Source organism: Tribolium castaneum, chromosome 4, assembly GCF_031307605.1.
Source record: "Tribolium castaneum strain GA2 chromosome 4, icTriCast1.1, whole genome shotgun sequence".
Lineage (NCBI taxonomy): Eukaryota > Metazoa > Arthropoda > Insecta > Coleoptera > Tenebrionidae > Tribolium > Tribolium castaneum.
This window is the reverse complement of record NC_087397.1, coordinates 7,300,390-7,317,835: the sequence shown is the minus strand read 5'-3', so window position 1 is coordinate 7,317,835 and position 17,446 is coordinate 7,300,390. Positions and strand designations below refer to the sequence as shown.

General features: G+C 32.6%; 2 long non-coding RNA genes across 3 annotated transcripts in view; one reads left to right on the top strand and one right to left on the bottom strand.

Moving 5' to 3' along the window:
* Window positions 1–17,446, top strand: part of LOC135265858 (uncharacterized) — a 100,463-nt gene that overhangs the window by 14,151 nt on the left and 68,866 nt on the right. For both annotated transcript variants that reach the window (XR_010333705.1, XR_010333706.1), the window contains exon 2: window positions 2,063–2,213. This is a non-coding gene — a long non-coding RNA (uncharacterized LOC135265858). The remainder of the gene's footprint in view (window positions 1–2,062; window positions 2,214–17,446) is intronic.
* Window positions 1,984–5,212, bottom strand: LOC135265860 (uncharacterized). Its single transcript, XR_010333708.1, has 2 exons — window positions 4,131–5,212; window positions 1,984–2,196 (listed from the first exon to the last, which is right to left on the bottom strand). It is a non-coding gene; the product is annotated as an uncharacterized LOC135265860 (long non-coding RNA).

Below are 17,446 nucleotides of genomic sequence, written 5' to 3'. Positions count from 1 at the left end.
TATTTCTCTAACTTTACCAAAAAATTTTATGTGTGTAAGTAAATGTTTAAAGGAAAGGACAGTGATGCTGAAAGTTCTTCAAACCTTCCAACGAATTATTTTTGTTCATACGATGGAAATGCCCAACTAATGAAATTTAAAACGCTAATAAGAGTATTTGTATAATACGAGTATTTAAAAACAAAACAAAACATTCACTTACCTGCTTTTAGGTGATTCGTTTTTTGCTCATTTGTTTATAATCGATTTGAATTAATTTAGTTTTATTTCTTCATAAACATGGAGAACTGAAACTTGTTTTGGATTTAATCGAAAGCTGCTTTTGTATTATTTTTCGTCTTCTTTGCCGGTTTATATTTTTTGAATTAATTGCCTTGAATTTATAATTTTATATTGCGCCGCATACATGACAATAATAATTTTGGCAACTTGCCATAGTTTACTGAAACATTTATGTTCATAACTGGCATTTTTCTCATTAATTAGTTATGTCTGATTCTGTTCGGCAAAAACCGAGGAGTTGATAAATCTCTGGACTTAATTAATTAAAGGACTTGCCCCTGAATCCTGAAATTAATTGCTTGCCGCTCCCAATTCACGACTTGACTTAAAATTCCCACAATCCCGACATTTGCTTTGCGTTTTTTCCCTTACTTTGCTATTCCCTCAACGAGGCAATATTTCAACGGAAAGTAGGCCGGTTTTGTTTCGGAGATTTGTGCTTTTACTGTGTCTTATTTGGGGCACTGGGAGCGGTTTCCCGATTCAATTTTTGTCGAGCAATTCGCGTAAAGTGGCGTCGATATTGGCACGATCGTCCCTCTTTGCATATAATACCAAGGATAACATCGCCGACTCACCTATACGGTGCGCTCTTGGCCATTTCGTCGAATGGGAGCCCTAAAAGCTCCATGTCTCAGGCCTTATAGTAAACTGTTGTAAAATGAACATATAAAGCATGCTGACAGACGGGCTGATAGAGGAGTCGTTCATGTGTCACTGCAACTATCAGCCGCGGCAATTGTAGTGCTTACGGTGCCAAAGCTCTTTCCCTATTTCCAGAGAGCTTTTCGGCGGGCGGTAAGGGAATGATACGAGTAGATAGCGAACGAAACGAGCGCAAAAAGAGCACTCGCTATGTGTTTAGACATTGCTGTGAATATTGAATTTTTGGCTTAGCTTCAATGGAACAAATTAGTTTGGCTTTTTTGCTGTGTTTTTCGGTGATTTCTTTGTGCAGCGCCTATAAATTTCGAAAATGTCTCGAATGCGTGACAAATTGGCGTCCAGACCCAACACGTGGTCGGCATAGAGTTGAGAATAATTGGCTTGCAATTCCTTGCCATAATTTAGCGGCTTCCATCAATAATGCTTGTAAAATATAGGCAGTTAGTGTGATGATTTTTTCCCTGGATGAAATAACGACAATAAAATCTTAATTATAATGGAAGTGACGATTTCATATACATGTTGATCATAAATCCGGCGAGTTTATTACGTTTTTCAAGTAAGGCCTGATTTAACAATTACTATGCTAATGGCAAAATAGGTCTGGACAGAGTTGCGGAATAAAATACGCAAAATACGTTTTCCAACTTGCATTTCATTATCTGGAACTGCACCAGAGGTTTAAGTGGATGCGGAATTGCACCTAAATATACTTAGAGCAGAATTTATAGCGAGTGTAATTTTATTCATTAATCTTTTCTGCGAGTTAATTAATTAGCGGTGTGGAATTTGGCGCACGTATCGGGCGAATTTTATTTCGTCCTTTCCGCATAAAAAGGACGTGTCTGGAAATGCTACCAACCACATAAAATAATATTAACAAAAAGGAAGAAAAATTCGTGTAAGTTAGGTAACACTTGCGCTGAATTTATAGATAAATTTATCCAGTCGTATATTCCGGTGCAAAGTTTAATACTTAGCCGGAGTGGAATATCGTCCGGGTTATCCCGGAATGTGCGGAATAAAGCGACAGCAAGAAAATAACGTTTTATTTGGCAAATACGTACACAGATCGTAAAGTTCCTCCGGTAATTAGAGCAATTATCTGTTTCAGGTGTTCGGGGTGGATGATGAAGTGCAGTGAAGTGGTGAGACGGTGGATATAGCGCGCATTGTGTTTCCGATTGACGTCGACGGCGTCCTTGTGTCTGCTATTGGCGTCTCCGGCGTCTCCTCGACGGGCGGCTCCTGAGGAGGGGAAAAAGGTACGTCATTCGTCATATATTTACTGCTTGTACGTTTCGTCTGCTTGTTTGCTTATGGCACAAATTGATCCAATTACTCCGACACAAATTCACTCGATTGTGTTTGTATTCTACATTACCGGGACACCCCACGTCTCCAAGCCAACGTGACATTAACCAGCATAATACCCCTCATTGCAACTTTTACAAATTTCTTACCTCCAAGTTAACTGTAATTTTTACAATAAATCTAAAGTACAAGGGAAAAACTATAGGTATGGATTGTCAGATTCAATAGGTACAGTCAAACAAAATGAAAATGATGCCTTAATATACCATCCTCTGCTCATGATGCCGACTTTTTTAAGCGCAAGCCGGCAGGGTCGTAAATTATCGAATTGCAATAAACTAGATGTAGTTTCAAGATAAAATTCTTTAGACAGCGAAATGAAAATTTATTTCAGAATTAAACAAATTTGAATTCAGTTGTTACTTATTTTGCATTGACAGTAAAAATTTTGAGTTTTTTTAATGAAATATTAACTTTTTTTATTTTTTTTTTCGAAATAAAATTATTTAGTTAATATAATTTTTCTGTGCGAAATAGGCTTTCTTTATTTTTAACTTGATTTTACGAATAAGCAAATGACTTAAACCATTATTTATTGGCAACAAGGTTTAATTTCACGTGTGCGTCTACCGCGAGTGGTTAATTCTTTGAGCAAAGAATTAAACTAATTCGAATTTAGTTTCCATTTATTTTACAAACGGCAAGATATAATCGCAAATTAAATTTTAGTCGCGATTAATAAGTACGTTGTGTAAGCTGGTTTTAGGTAATTGTCATTTAAAACGAACCAAAATTTATTTCTGATAATTGTAACATTTTTAAAGTAATAAAAATGTTTAGTTTTTTAAATAGTACATATTTTAACAAAAAAAAGTTTTTAAGAAAATATGCATTAATAAGATGAACTTGACAAGAGACAAATTATTGTTAATGTAATATTTTTTTGATAAACTCTTTTCCTAAATTAAACGAAGTAACATAATTTTTGTACGAATAGGCTTTTATTATTTTAAACTAAACTAAAAAATAATATTTTAAATGATTTGCTAAAATTAATAATTTACTTATTTTATTTTCTGAAGTTTTTAAATTGCAATTATTTATTACTATAATTGTTATTAATCATTAATTAGTTCCGACTTATTTACGCTTATTTGTAACAACTCAATTTTTTGTTTTTTGGGTTTGACATCAAAACAAGTTAGATTTGAATCAGTTTATGTAAGATTTATCAAACTATTATGTGAAATTTTCAAATATTGATGAATAAAATTAAACATAAAAAAATTTTTGACTTTCCATGGTTGTTAAATTTTTCTACAAAAATTTACATTTTTATTTAACTTGATGTTTGTCAATGCGAAATACAATGGCATCTTAATTTGAATTAGTTTAATTTTAAATTAAATTTTAATTTCGTTTTATGTAAGTTGGCTCCAAAAGGAACCTGCTTGGGGCTACAAGGCATCTACAGCAGTGACTGGTTTATTGAGGTCATTTTCACATTATTCGGCTGTATCTTTTTAAGAAAATAAATTTTGTAATTCAGTTTCTATATTATATTTAACACTTTTTGGTTTTATTAAATTTTATTGTTTTATATGTTTTTTAGCAATAATTTTATATAGGTCGCGATCTTAAATAAGAAAATAACGATTACTTAATAGTTCTCATTTTTTTCAACCAGATGACATTATTAGTTTAATTTTTTAAAAAGTGACATTTCTTGTCTTTACTTTGTAGTGTTCAAATGAAACTGATACTTTTTGGTGTGAAAAATTGTATGTATTCGGTAACTAGCATAGAAATTAGAATCGAATAGGTTGTCGAGCAAAGTTAATTAGTTAATTACAAATTTGTTAATTTACCTTAGAGTTGCGTCTTTTTGGTTGGGGGCCAGATTTTTTCATTCCTTGGTCGGTGGTATCGCCTGTGAAGCTTGAGCCACCCGGTAATTACCATACGGCACGTTGCGTTCCTGCATAACGACATCCTTAAAAAAGCATGGAAATGCAGAAATATGCAGTCTCGCAAATGAAGGCAGTTTGATATTTGCATTCCTTATCATCCGCTTGAGTGCAGGACGAATTATAAGTTAGAAACATTCTTGCTTAATTAACTCGCTGCATTTCCATGCAAATTCTTAAACAAATGGAAGATAGGAACGTCTGTTTAATTGAATTTATGGTAAATAAACTCTTGATACTGGCCTGAATTTTTCTGCTCGCAGATCGAGTGAAAAATAAACGCTATGTTGAAACTAAAATGGCGCCAACCTATTTACAGTGCAATGTGCATTTACCTCCTACATCTAGCGTGGAGGTGTGAGGGGGAACACGAGATTAACTTTAATTTGTTGGAGGCATTATCAGGGAATTTATTTGTGTGTTGGCGTTGCCAACGATTTTTTGATTTCTTAATCGGGACAATAAAACGGCTTTATCACAATTAAAGCTTAAGGCGCACTTGTTCGGTATTTTCACCGCAGCGGTCAAAAACAATGTAAATTTACATAAAGATTAGTTTTGCATCCTTCCTGTACAGGTATGCTCTCTGATACTGTCTGCATATTAATTACACTTTTTTCCATCAGCGAGACGCGATAATTTCCAGTTTTTGATATTTTTTGAACTACAGTAAAACAGACTTGCATATAAATTTAGCGGATATGAATAATTGGATAATGGTAATTACTCTGGTGCTAAGTGTTGCATTAGCAAAGAGCAGTGGGTGGCTACCAGATGATACGATAAGAAAAATTCTGCCGTGCATTCGGGAAATAATTTACTAGCCTACACGAATTCTGATTAAACTCGAGATATCAAGGTTAATTAAACCTTAATTGAACGGTTTAACATTGCGATATCGGCGTAATTTGCGTTTCATGATGGCTTAGGGATGTTTGTAATGTTCTCAGTCCTTTTCTTTGTACAAACAATACACCCTTTTAATTATCAGCCGTCGTTGTCCTAATCAGGTAATTCGGGTGACGGCGGAGTTTTCGGTCGTTTCGTCTCTGCACTCTCGGTCAGATGTGCAGTCTAAGGCAGGGCCTTTATGGCATGGCGTAGTCATTCGGCGCCATCACACAGGGTGTGGCAATCCGACGGATAAAGTAATTCTACTTTCCTACCTTTTACCGATTGAAACACGTTCTCACACAAAATGCAAAATTTTCTGCAATTATTTACGCCGGAACGGGGTAATTAGCAGTAATTGAGAGACAATGGAGGAGAATTGTGTGATAATAGGCGAATTTAAATTTTTGTTGAATAACAATCAACGTGAGACAAGGACGGAGCAATGTGATACGTTATTAGACAAATAAGGAGAGAGAATAACAGACTAGTAGTGATTGAGTAGTTATTGATTCGTGTTTGTTTGTTTGGCGCTTAATTGCAACATGTTGTTTATTGGCCGTAAAATGGTGCTACAATAATTTTTGTTTTGTAGCGAGAATCAATTAGCAATGTTGGCGAAAAATCCAGATGTTTGGTGACATTTATGTTGCAAATGGGGAACATCTTCATAACTTTATAAATTGAGAAAATATTAATAACGCAGACTCATTTGCATGTTGTTGTTCGTATCCACCTGCAGAATTTTTTCCAAATTCGTGGGAGAAGTCTTGCATTATTCGCGTAGCGGCTCAATAATACATTATCGTCATAAAAAAGCTCCTACATCATGTACCAAAGTAAATATTCCAGGCGTGCGAGCTCGACATAAAACAGTGTATTTGTTTTGTTACTCCACGTGGATGTATCACAGATTTCATGCAATATACAGACATCTCCGAAATATCGAGCCCGAATAAGAAATAACTTTGTTTACGTCGAGTGCAGAAAAAGTGCGCAAAACTAGCTAAAATAAAACTCGGATGCAAGTATTTGTCTGGGAGCAAATGAAACCATTCGCAAGCAAACTGGCGGACAACAAAATTCCACCGAAATAATTTGAATAGAATGCAACAAAGTCAAAACTGCGATTAAGATATGGCGAGTTGGGTGGTCGAAATTAAAATATACTGCAGGTGGTAAGCCGAGGGGTGTGTCTTGATTAAAACACTTTTAACCAATTTATGTTCAATTCGAGTTTAGTGCTCGAACCGACTTTGATTGGATTGTTTGCTCAGGTCGACTTTAAGCTCACTTTCCATAAAAATCACAATCGATATCATAATTTAGACGGCTACCGATATAAATGCGCATCAAACTCAAATAAGGACTTTATGACATAGTTCACTTTTGAATTTGCATTTTAATTAAATCTAAAAGAGATCTTGGCAATATCCCTACACCGGTTGCTCCGAAAAAATTATTCAATTGAGACGATGCACTTGCTTTATTAAGGGCAATTTAAAACCAGCGTTTTAATAATAATAAATTTTCATTTAGAAGGCATCGATTTATTGACCAAACAATAAAAGCCAATAGGTTTGATTTTTCTAATTTTTGCGAGATTTTGTCGATTTTCGGTGCAATAGCTCCGGAACTCTTAAAGATAACTTTATGAAGTTTATTATTTTTTATTAGTTATCTATCTTTTTTAAAAAAATATTGTTTTCCGGTTAATAGGTAGGTATAGGAACAAAAATAGGTAAAATAAAAAAATCATAACTAAAAAACTATTGGGAATTTTGTGACTTTCTTGACGGCAGCCGATTCCCCGGACCATTTTACATATGCTAGAATCACACTACTTTCACTTTTTTGAATAGTTTTGGCGTAATTGACAAAATAAAAAAAATTGAAAAATTTGCTAATGTGGCCAAAAAATGCAAAATTTTAAGAAAAAAAGTTGCTAAGATCTATCTTATTTGATAGATTTTGATGTGTTTTTTTCAATGGAACAAACGTTATTGCTCGAACTCCAACTCGTTTTGTCGTAATCATTTGAAAATTGCAACATTTTTTAAACTTTTTCTCAGAAACTGTGACTTATAGCAAAATGGAATTCTCCCTGTAAGCACACTACATAAAAATAACGTAAAGAAAGAAACGTTAATTAGATTGCAAAAACGTTACTTTTAACGTAAAAATGTCCACAGAAGTAACGTTATTTGTAACGTAGAACATTAACGTTTTTTTAGTAACTAATAACTATCTATTTAAACTATTTTGTAACGCAAGAATATAACGTAAAATTATAGAAAATATAAAATACAATATGAATATAAAATGACATGTTGTAATACAACAAGCAACCTTATGATAAGGCTGTTTTTATTTTATTTAAATTTAATTAATAAATAAATTTATTCTATTATAAAATATGAATACGAAAAAATAGCAAAGCGCTACCTGTCGGGTATGTGGGGAACAACGCCGAGTTTGAAAATGTGAAAAAGCATTGGACAATATCTGCCCACTATATGAAATATAAATGCAATTTATTTACATATTTTTTGTACATTTTAAGAACAACTATTTTGTTACTTATCGTGAAACTTTACCATGAAATGGAACACTTTTGTGTGGATCTAATTTTATTTAATTAATAATATCACACTCAAGATCAAGAATACTATTTTAAATTACTTACTTTTCTCACAGTTATAAAATATTTTTTTAATATAACTTTAAATGTGGACTTTTTTGTATTTTTCTAAAAGGCGATTTTAGCTAAAAAGACTGTTTTTAAGTGTTTTTTTTGTTTTTTCAGTTTCTGGGTCTAAGTAATAATATTGGAAATTTTCAAGAAAACCCATTATACATGGGTCAAATTTTTTTAACATGCTTCCAGCTAGAATCAAAAAAGCTAGAAGTTCTGGAGTATTTAAAAAATGGTTGTGGAACTTCTTCATGACCATTGTGCTTATACTGTCAATGAATTTATGTCTTGTTTGTGATACTTATTGTTTTTTTCTTTTCTCTTGTGACTTGTCTTACACAATTTAATTGTTTTTTTGGGACGAAATAATTTATTATTATTATATGCTTAGGGTTGTGGCTCATTCTACGTATTACACTACGAGATTTTTGCTTAAAATTTTAGTGGTTGTAAGTGTTTATAAATAAAAAACGCATTTTATTCGATTTATCGACCAAACTCGTAGCTTGACTGGATCGAATAATTGTTGGAGCTTTGATGCAGAAATATGTAAATCGCTTGGGAATATCTAACCAATGAACGGTTAAATGAGCTCTCAATTACCAAGAATCCACCAGTTGGACTGCGATTGTATCTAAAAAATGCTGTTCCAACGTTATAACTATAACGGCATGGCTTGCGAAATAAATTTCTGCGTTATGTGAGGACGTACCACGAAATTTCTTCTCTTGCGTGATTAATTCGAGTCGTGATGAATATTAGATTTTATCAATAATTCATAAGGCAAATGTGGGTCGAGGCAGAGGCAAATAAATTAGATGAATCCATTTTGTCGGGAGTTTATTGGCGAAACTACTCAAGCATAGATGTTCCACCGATTGAACAACATACGTAAAATAAAATTTTAAGTTTAGCGACTGTACGTCTCGCCAAATTTTAATTAAAAAATCCACATGTGATGCGAACTGTTTTTCTCTGATGATGTTTCCATTTCCCACCGCCCCATAAACCCCGACATTATCTTACACTTTCCGCCTTAATACTCCAATTATTTAAAATTTTCCGGGTTAATGCCCATTTTTCCTTCCACTCGAAATGTCTTGTCTCGAGTACTTAAAGGAGATACACTAACGAAAGTTAATTTTGCCTCCAATTTCAAAGTTCAAAGTGTTCGCTTTCGTCACATTCTAAGCGGCAGGGCTTGAGGGTGAAGAGAGTCATTTACTTTGATGGGAGTTTAGGATGTGAACGTTCCTAGAATCGAGTAAATATTTAGAAAGTTTCGCATGCGCGATCTTCAAGTCAATACTGCAGGGAGCAGGAAAATGCACAGGAGGAGTGTTCACTTTTGGGATTCTTAAGGTTGATTTTTCGATATCACCAGGACGTGTCATTCCGTCCTGGAAGCTTCGGTAATGTTTTAAAGTCATTGAGGGCCAACCGTGGGTTTGTAAACGGCGTCAGCCCTAGTCACGTGGTATCGTTAACATGTTTAATAAACAACAAGACGTTTGGAATGCAAATTGACGATTTTTGGGACGGGAGACGAGACGGTGGCTGGCAGTCTTAAATATTTATAGACGCACATCATAGGCCATAACGGTTTCTGAAACAATATTTGTACCACCATGTGCATGTTTACTGCGATTTTCACCGATGCGGAAAATACAACTTTAAATTGTGTTTTTTGAATGAAACTTTACTAAAGTATTTGTTTGTACTTGGACTTGGAGTAAATAAAGTCACCTATTTTGCCACAGCATTGTGCGGCCGAATGATTCATAGTTTGTTTACTTCCATGAGTAATAAAGATAAATTGCTTGTTCCACAATTGTTGTTGAAACGATCGAACAGAGTATCTATCCAGGAAAAACGCAGCGTAATACTCAGTAGCTTTAAAAAAATACGAGGAGCTTTGACTTTGAGATAAATATTTTTTAAATATTTGTCTTACCAAGAAAATTAAAATTTTGGAAACTATAATTTACTTATTATAGCTACATTAAGTCGATTTATATTTTTTAATAATTTTGGATTTTTTTTCGTTTATGTATTTCAGTATTTTCAGTATAAAATTATTAATTATTATTTTGTTATGGGAAAAATTTCATATTCTTATAATTTGCTCACAAATCGCTATAAAGCTTTATAGAACTTTACAGACAACTTGTTATTGATTGATATAGAAATAAAAAAGTTAATGAGGAACACACAAAAACGTTTAACGAACATTTTTTTCTTTATTTGGAACAATAAATAATGTACGAGTACCTACTGAAATCACAATAGTTCTAAACTGGGAGAAACAATAGAACAGAGTAGGTATCTCTATCCAGGAAAAACGCAGTAGTACTCAGTAGAAAAAAAAATGAAATAGGTAAAATTAAAATTGTCAAAAATTGTTAAAATTTATTTTCATATTGACATGAGGGTTAATACAGTTAAAGTTATAAGGTTTAACTTTGAGATAAATAATTTTTCTGAACAGGAAAATTAAAATTGTGGAAACTATAATTTATCTATTATACCTAGGATTTTTACATTTTTGTTTTTTAATACTATTTTGAAAAATGTTTTTTTCGTTTACTTCAGTATTTTCAATGTAAATTATTCATTATTTTGTTATGGGTTTAAATAAACTGACATTTTTAGCGGCAATGTTTATGTTCTAAGAAAATGTTAAAAGCTGTATAGATTTTTACAGACAATTTGTTATTGACTGATGGACATTTTTGCACACAAACTGAAAAATGTAAAATAAAAAAATTAATGATGAACACACAAAAATGTTTAACAAACATTATTTTTTTATTTTGAAACAATAAATATTGTAGCTCAAAACAGCGCAAAAAGCGGAACAAAAGAAAAACATAAAGAATTTTTTTATTCGAGAAAATTTTGTTTTTTTGCTTAAATTGCATCTTAAAATTGAATTTACAAAGTATATTTTAAAGATGTTTTTCTTTGCTTTTTCGGAACTGCTATTCTTTTTATTAATTACATTCTTTTTATTAATTACTCAATGGGTTACGAAATTATTACTTTTATATTTATTATCTAATAAGCTGCTTTTTCTTCTCACTCGTGTATTGTTTTTATTTAGGTATGTCTTTTATTTTAAGTAAAATCAAAATTTTGAAAAAGTAAAAAAATCAAAAATTAAATTTTTCGGACCTGTGATGGTTCCAGAAATTTTTTAATACGCATAGAAACTAATTAAAAAAATTGTTATGTGAGAGGTCTTGCTCCAAATTGTATAATCTCCAGGTATATTAAATTTTCAATTAAACGTTAAATAGGTTTTTTTTTTGAAACAGTTATTTATAGATGTTTGTTTAAATGCAGTGAACGTTTTTATTTGAACACAATGAACACAAATTTTTAAAGCCGTTTTACGAAAATATAGCTAAGAAAGAGCTTTTATTATATCAAAAACAAAGTTCTACAAAATGATTAACAATAATTGTTTGAATGATAAAAATTAAACTGTCAGGTCAGGTCATGCGCCAAACGAATTCTGCCTAATTTGAAGATTTTAAAGATTAATAAGTCTGTATTTTTTTAACATGGGAGAAAATAGACTACGGTAAAGGTTGACCTGACCTGAGCTGACTGTTTTTTTACAAAATAATACTTTTTCTTAAGTTTTCATGTCAAAAGTTTTCGACTGGTTGGTCTGTTGACCTTTGATGGTCATGGAATGCTTTAGGCGTATTTATTACAATTTTTTACGAGATTGATGTAAAAATTTTCAGAAAATTTGGAATTACTTATTGATGTTTATCTGATACGGTTTGAAAAATTGAATAAAAAAGTAAATGGAACCGACATTCCTCTGTAAAGCAAGTGCCATATTGTTTCGTATTTGATCAACTCGTTGCTACATAAATACTTGTTTCTTTTCTATTTAAATTCCAATTTTTTACTGTAAAAATATCCGATTACAATTAAGATACTGTCGAGACTGGTTTTCACTTACCGTTTACTGGTTTCAATGAATTAATAATGCTGATCGCTGGTTTTGAAATTTTCGCCTCTCTGTGATAATTCCAAGCGCTCAGACATAGTAGCATAACAGTTTCAATTAGAAACAGTCAAATCCGGAACAAATTAACCATCTCACGATTTAACCGAAACCAGGAATTTCATTAGATTCCCACCAGACTTGGGACTCGCTCAATTTAAAATTCATGACTTTGATTCGAACAAAATGGATGCCACGTATCAAATTATCACACATCGGAATTTATCCAAAAACGCTTAATTTCTCATCGAATTATTCAAAGCAAGCACCACACTTTCGAGGCTTGTTCACGAAACTAACATCCCAAAATTACTTGGGCTGAAGTTAGAAGTATAACGGGACCTAGTCTGCTCGACATGTTTTATTGCCCATTTTACAGTCAATGTCATGTTTTCGTAATAAAAACACGCGTAACATTACGTAACGGTACACACTTTAAGCCTTTAAAGGGACAAAGGGCTGGGTAATGACCTTCCACAATATTGGCCCGACCTAACGGGACACTTTTTTGTCTCTTAATTTCGTTCACAAACAGCGGAAGAGCTTTTATCGCCAGCTTGACCATTGTCACGAAATTAATTTTTTCGGTGAATATTTTTCGTTTCGTGTCTGGGGGGAAGTCACGGTTATTTGTCTTCGATTGGAGTCGGGTGGTGCGTTCCGCGTGATAAAAATCGGGAAAAAGGGTAAACAGATTTCGGGGTAATGTCCCGAGAAATTAAACAAGACAGGTTTCTGGTATAAAAACTTGGTATTGAGTTGTCCAATTAAGCAAAATCCAATTTGGAATTCCTCGTATGTTAGAAATTTAAGTTTTTATTTGTTTCCATGCGAAATAAAATTGTACAATATAAAATTCTTGATTAAATAGTCTGGAACTCGTTGCAGCGGAATAAAATATTATGTTGGATAAAATTTCACGATGCTACATTGGCCTGGTAGAATTGTGTCGTCGGATAAGGATTAAAAAAGTACATAAAACCGTGTTTTTTCCAAAATGGCGCTGCGCGGAAACCGCGCGTCTTTTATTTAAACATTTTTTCGTCTCTTTACGTTCGCTGGATTTAGGTAAGCCGGGCTCATTCCAGGAGGAGTTTATCCGTTTTACATGTGGTTTTAAGAGAGCTTTCTCGGGTGAGTGGGACGATATAGCGATTTATTCACCTGAACATGCCCGAAATGGCGGACTTGAAACCCTTAAATCCACCTCTTGCATTATTCAATTTGGAAAAACAACCTTAATTACCGACAGACTTGAAGGGATGAAACGGTATCAGGAGTTCAGTATAAATGAAATTTCCTGCCTTGATACCCACCTCTCTTATTTACAAAGTTTTATACGAGCGAAAGATAAAACGAGATCACTATGGTATAAGTACCTAATCTTGTTAGCTGTTCGATAGAATTATAAGAAATCCAGATATCTTGCAGAGAGCATGACCTACATGATGATGACATTTCGAGAATAAGGAAGGGTAGATGAAACGTATTTCCGGGGAATTTATTGGCAAAATGCGGGCTTGGAGTCGAGCAAAAATTCAGAAATTGAGACATCAATTTTAAAAGAGGGTTTTTTAAATAAATGATTCAACGAGTGACGGGTTATGATGGTTTGGGTAAATTGCATCGAAGATAAGAACTGCAGACCAAAAGAAATCAAATGATTAATGATTTATTCGTCCGAAATTTTTTTGTTGCTCGTAACCGGAATAAAATTCATGAAGGGACGACCACTGGGCAAATAACCATATCCTAATTTAATAAATAAAAATATAAAAATGAATGAGAAAATTATTGGGATTAAAGTAGACAATCAATGGTCGTTTTCAGGTCTCTCCATTAAAAGTTCTCGGAGCAATATTTTCCGTCTTACTACCAATAAAAACTTTTTTTAGGTAGTATTTAGTTTACTTGATAGTTTTCACTCTGGTATGACACAATCTATAAAAGCATTTCTGATTGCTAATAATTTTGTTTACTTACCTAATACTCTTACTCTACTTATACATTTATTTATTAGTTTCTTCAGCTTTTTGCAATTTTACTGTCAAATATTTCAGTTCTTTGCTGAACACCTGTATAAAACGATATAATTTTGGCAGTTTTTTTTTCGTTGAGGATACATTGTTTTATTTTGAATTTTATGTTGTTAATTTAATTTTAATAATTTGTAAACTTAAAGAAAAATAATTAATCATTTAATTGTACAATTCGGTAGTCTGATAGTTTGAAAATAATACCAAAATAATTTGTGTTGTTTATTTATAGTCTAAAGACTACAACCATACAATTTAATTTTTATCTCAGAGGAGATAAGGAAACTAATTAATTTTTAATTTTTAACAACTGTGTTTATTGTTTTAAGTTGTATTTGACTTATAAACAACATATCTCTTAAAAAAATTATTTTTTTTTGAAAAAAAATCTATTATTATCAGGTATACCTAATGTTACTTAAGTAAATTAAAATATACAGGCTGTTCTATTTAAAACTTACATTAGAGGTATTGTGAGATTTATTAGTATAGGAATGGTATAGCTATTTTTTTGAAAAGTTTATAAAGTTTAGATGTTCAAGTTTTAAAGTTTACCTCGTACATGTGACTTTTCAGAATTTTTACACCTACCTTTTTTAATAGGAATAATTATTATTGCTGTAATGTCACTTAAATTAAGTAAAGTAAAATATACAGGTTGTTTCGTTTAAACCTATTGTGAGGAATGGTAGCTACTCTTTTGAAACGTTCTTCATCTCGTTTATCGAAAATATTTTTGACTTTGTTATTTTCAACTACCAATCTATGTTTTTTTATTGTGTTTTTGGATCGCTTGAGTTATTCTAAGAATGTTTGGATCAGATGTTCCTAATCCTAAGTTAGCCGTTTTCGAGATATTTTCTAATTTTTTTGGATTAGCGTCTTCTCTTTCTTTTTTTCTCAATTTCTTAATTCCAAAAAGTTAAATTAATATTAAGTCTTTGAAATATGACACAGGAAACGTTATTATAGAATTATAGATAACACAGAATTATTTAACAACTTTTTTGTAGCAATTCATTTGAAAAAATTGAGTTATGACTTCTTGAAGTTCTTCAACTTAAATTAAAAAAAATTGCTTTAGTTAACTTTTTAGGAATAAAAAAACACTAAAGGAGAGGTATAAGTTTTTAAAGTTGTTTAAGTATTTAAAAATACGAAAGTTAACTTTCAATTTTTGAAAAAGTAAATCAAACATTTGGATTAGGTAATTCTGATAAATATGTTTAATTATTCGGAAAAAACGCTATAAAAACAGCTTTTTAGTATTGATAAACTTGAAAATATTTTCACTAAGTTGGACTTAAAACTTAGAGCTGTGTACAGATTTTTAAATAAATACCGTTATCTGATAAAGAGTTTAGACGGAATAGCCTGTATAAAATTACATATATAGGTAGGTTCTTTTAATTGACTTAGCTTGTATAGTCAATTTTCTTTAGACAGATTTAATCCTTTAAAAACTATAGATAATTAATGTCAATTTTTTGCATCTAAATTAATGCAGAAATGCATTTAATGTTAATAAAACCGCAGATATAGTGGCCATATAATTTTTTTTCTAAACTATTTGATTCAAATTACGGCAGGATTCACTTTAATTAACTATTTTATTCGCCATAAATTACGCTTTTTTTATTTGAACCGAAATTCTGGAAACATTCAGACAGAAATTCCATTTTTTGGAAAAAAGTGGTAACAGGCGAACATATCTGTTGAAAAATTGTCGTCTATTTATTTATTCAGACACGTTGCGCCATGTCACATGTTTTTAAATTTGAAAGGTCCCTCCAGCCCGAAACGCATGCTCCTCTGGCAGCAGTTCCGACTCCTACACTTTATCGACTGACTGAAGTTTCACTTCCAGCCGATAGAGGTAACGACTCATTCAAAATAACAATAATGTTTCAAAAAAATTACGAAAATATTTCCAAGAAATAATCTCTAAACATTTTTTCAATTAATTGATCGGTCGAAAATGCCTATACTTAAATGAAAATTAATTTCGAGAACAGGTCGTAAATCAGAGGCTGATTTAAATCAGCTCAAGACAAGTGGCAGAAAAGCCATTTAGATTAAATTTAGACAAGGCAAAGTCGGGTTAAAATTCGAATAAAAAGGGTTCTCTTTCCCCCTCTACGACCCTGTGGTGTTGTATTTTCCATCCTTTACGAGTTAAGCGGCTTCGTACCTGTTTTCTGATTGGAGCCACTTAGTCCATGGCCAACAACATTCAGGTCTTAAATTACGAGGTTTGACACTTGGAGCGGTAGCCATCATGGACCAATGGGTGTGCCAAGCGTATTTTTATTTCCAATTAAGTATTGCTAATTCTTTTTCCTAATGTCTTCAGGAGTCGGTAGATGGAAGCAGTGGTGGGTTTTTGGATGAGAAGGGTGGAAGTGAAACACAGAGAGAATTCCGATTTTTATTCGCAATCGCTTGATTGATGTAGTTTGAAATTAATCGAAACAGGTACTTGAGTAAGAAATAACTGTTTCGTTGTTACAATAGAAGCAATCATAACGGCTTGGCAATAAACGATTTTATCACGATTTTTAATTGTGGTTCCGATTAAAACCGATTGTTCGAAAGCAGCAACACAATGCACAATTTCCACGCTTGTTTAAGGCCTTAGTCTCTATAAATCACTTACCAAATCACTGATAAGCATTAATATAATAATTTCAAAAACGTATAAAACAGCAAACGGCGCTCTTTTTCCGTAGTACGTTGTCGTTTCTTTCAGAGAAAAGTACTTTGTGTGGTTGCGGACAATGTTCCGGGTAAGCTGAATATTTGACGATTTTCTCAACACTATTTGCTGTTTCATAAATTGGACGGGTTTATTTTACACCGTGTGTACTTTGGAAAATTGAATTGGACTTCCTAAGCTCGCATATCAACTCTAAGCCCAAATAAAAACTTTGCCCCGAATAAAGTTTTTTCATTCAAAGGGAATTGTTCAATCCCGAAAAATATTTATTTATTTTACGACTGGTTCCACTCATCCGATTTTTAATTACGCCTTATCACCGCGTCCAATTCCTTAATTTTAGATAAGAAATGGAACTGAAACAAAGGCAAGCAATATCGGATATTGTGGGTTCCCCTGAATTATGTTTACAGACAATAGAATCTTTCATTTTACAAAGGTCTGTTCCCTTCGGGAAAATTTAGGCCATATTTACCTGAACCGCAGATTTGCTCTCCTTTCCGTGCCTCGTTCTTGTTCCAAATACTCCAATTACAAAACTCGCTAATTGAACGTAATTACGGCCCGTATTTGTGAAATTTATTTACATTCAATAGTCAACGGATCGATTAATTAATTAATTAAACCCAATAATTACCGAGCTGACTTTATTAAATCGCCGGCGGAAGCCGTAACGAAGCCACGTGTTGACAGCAATGAAATAATTCAACGACTTTATTCGGATTGTTTTTGCGAGTTGGTAACTCCGTAAATAATTCATAGACTAAAAGAGAAATCGTTCCGAACGAAACCGAAGCCGAAAATCGGTTATTATTCATAATTACAAAGTTAATTAATAGCCTCTAATATGGATAT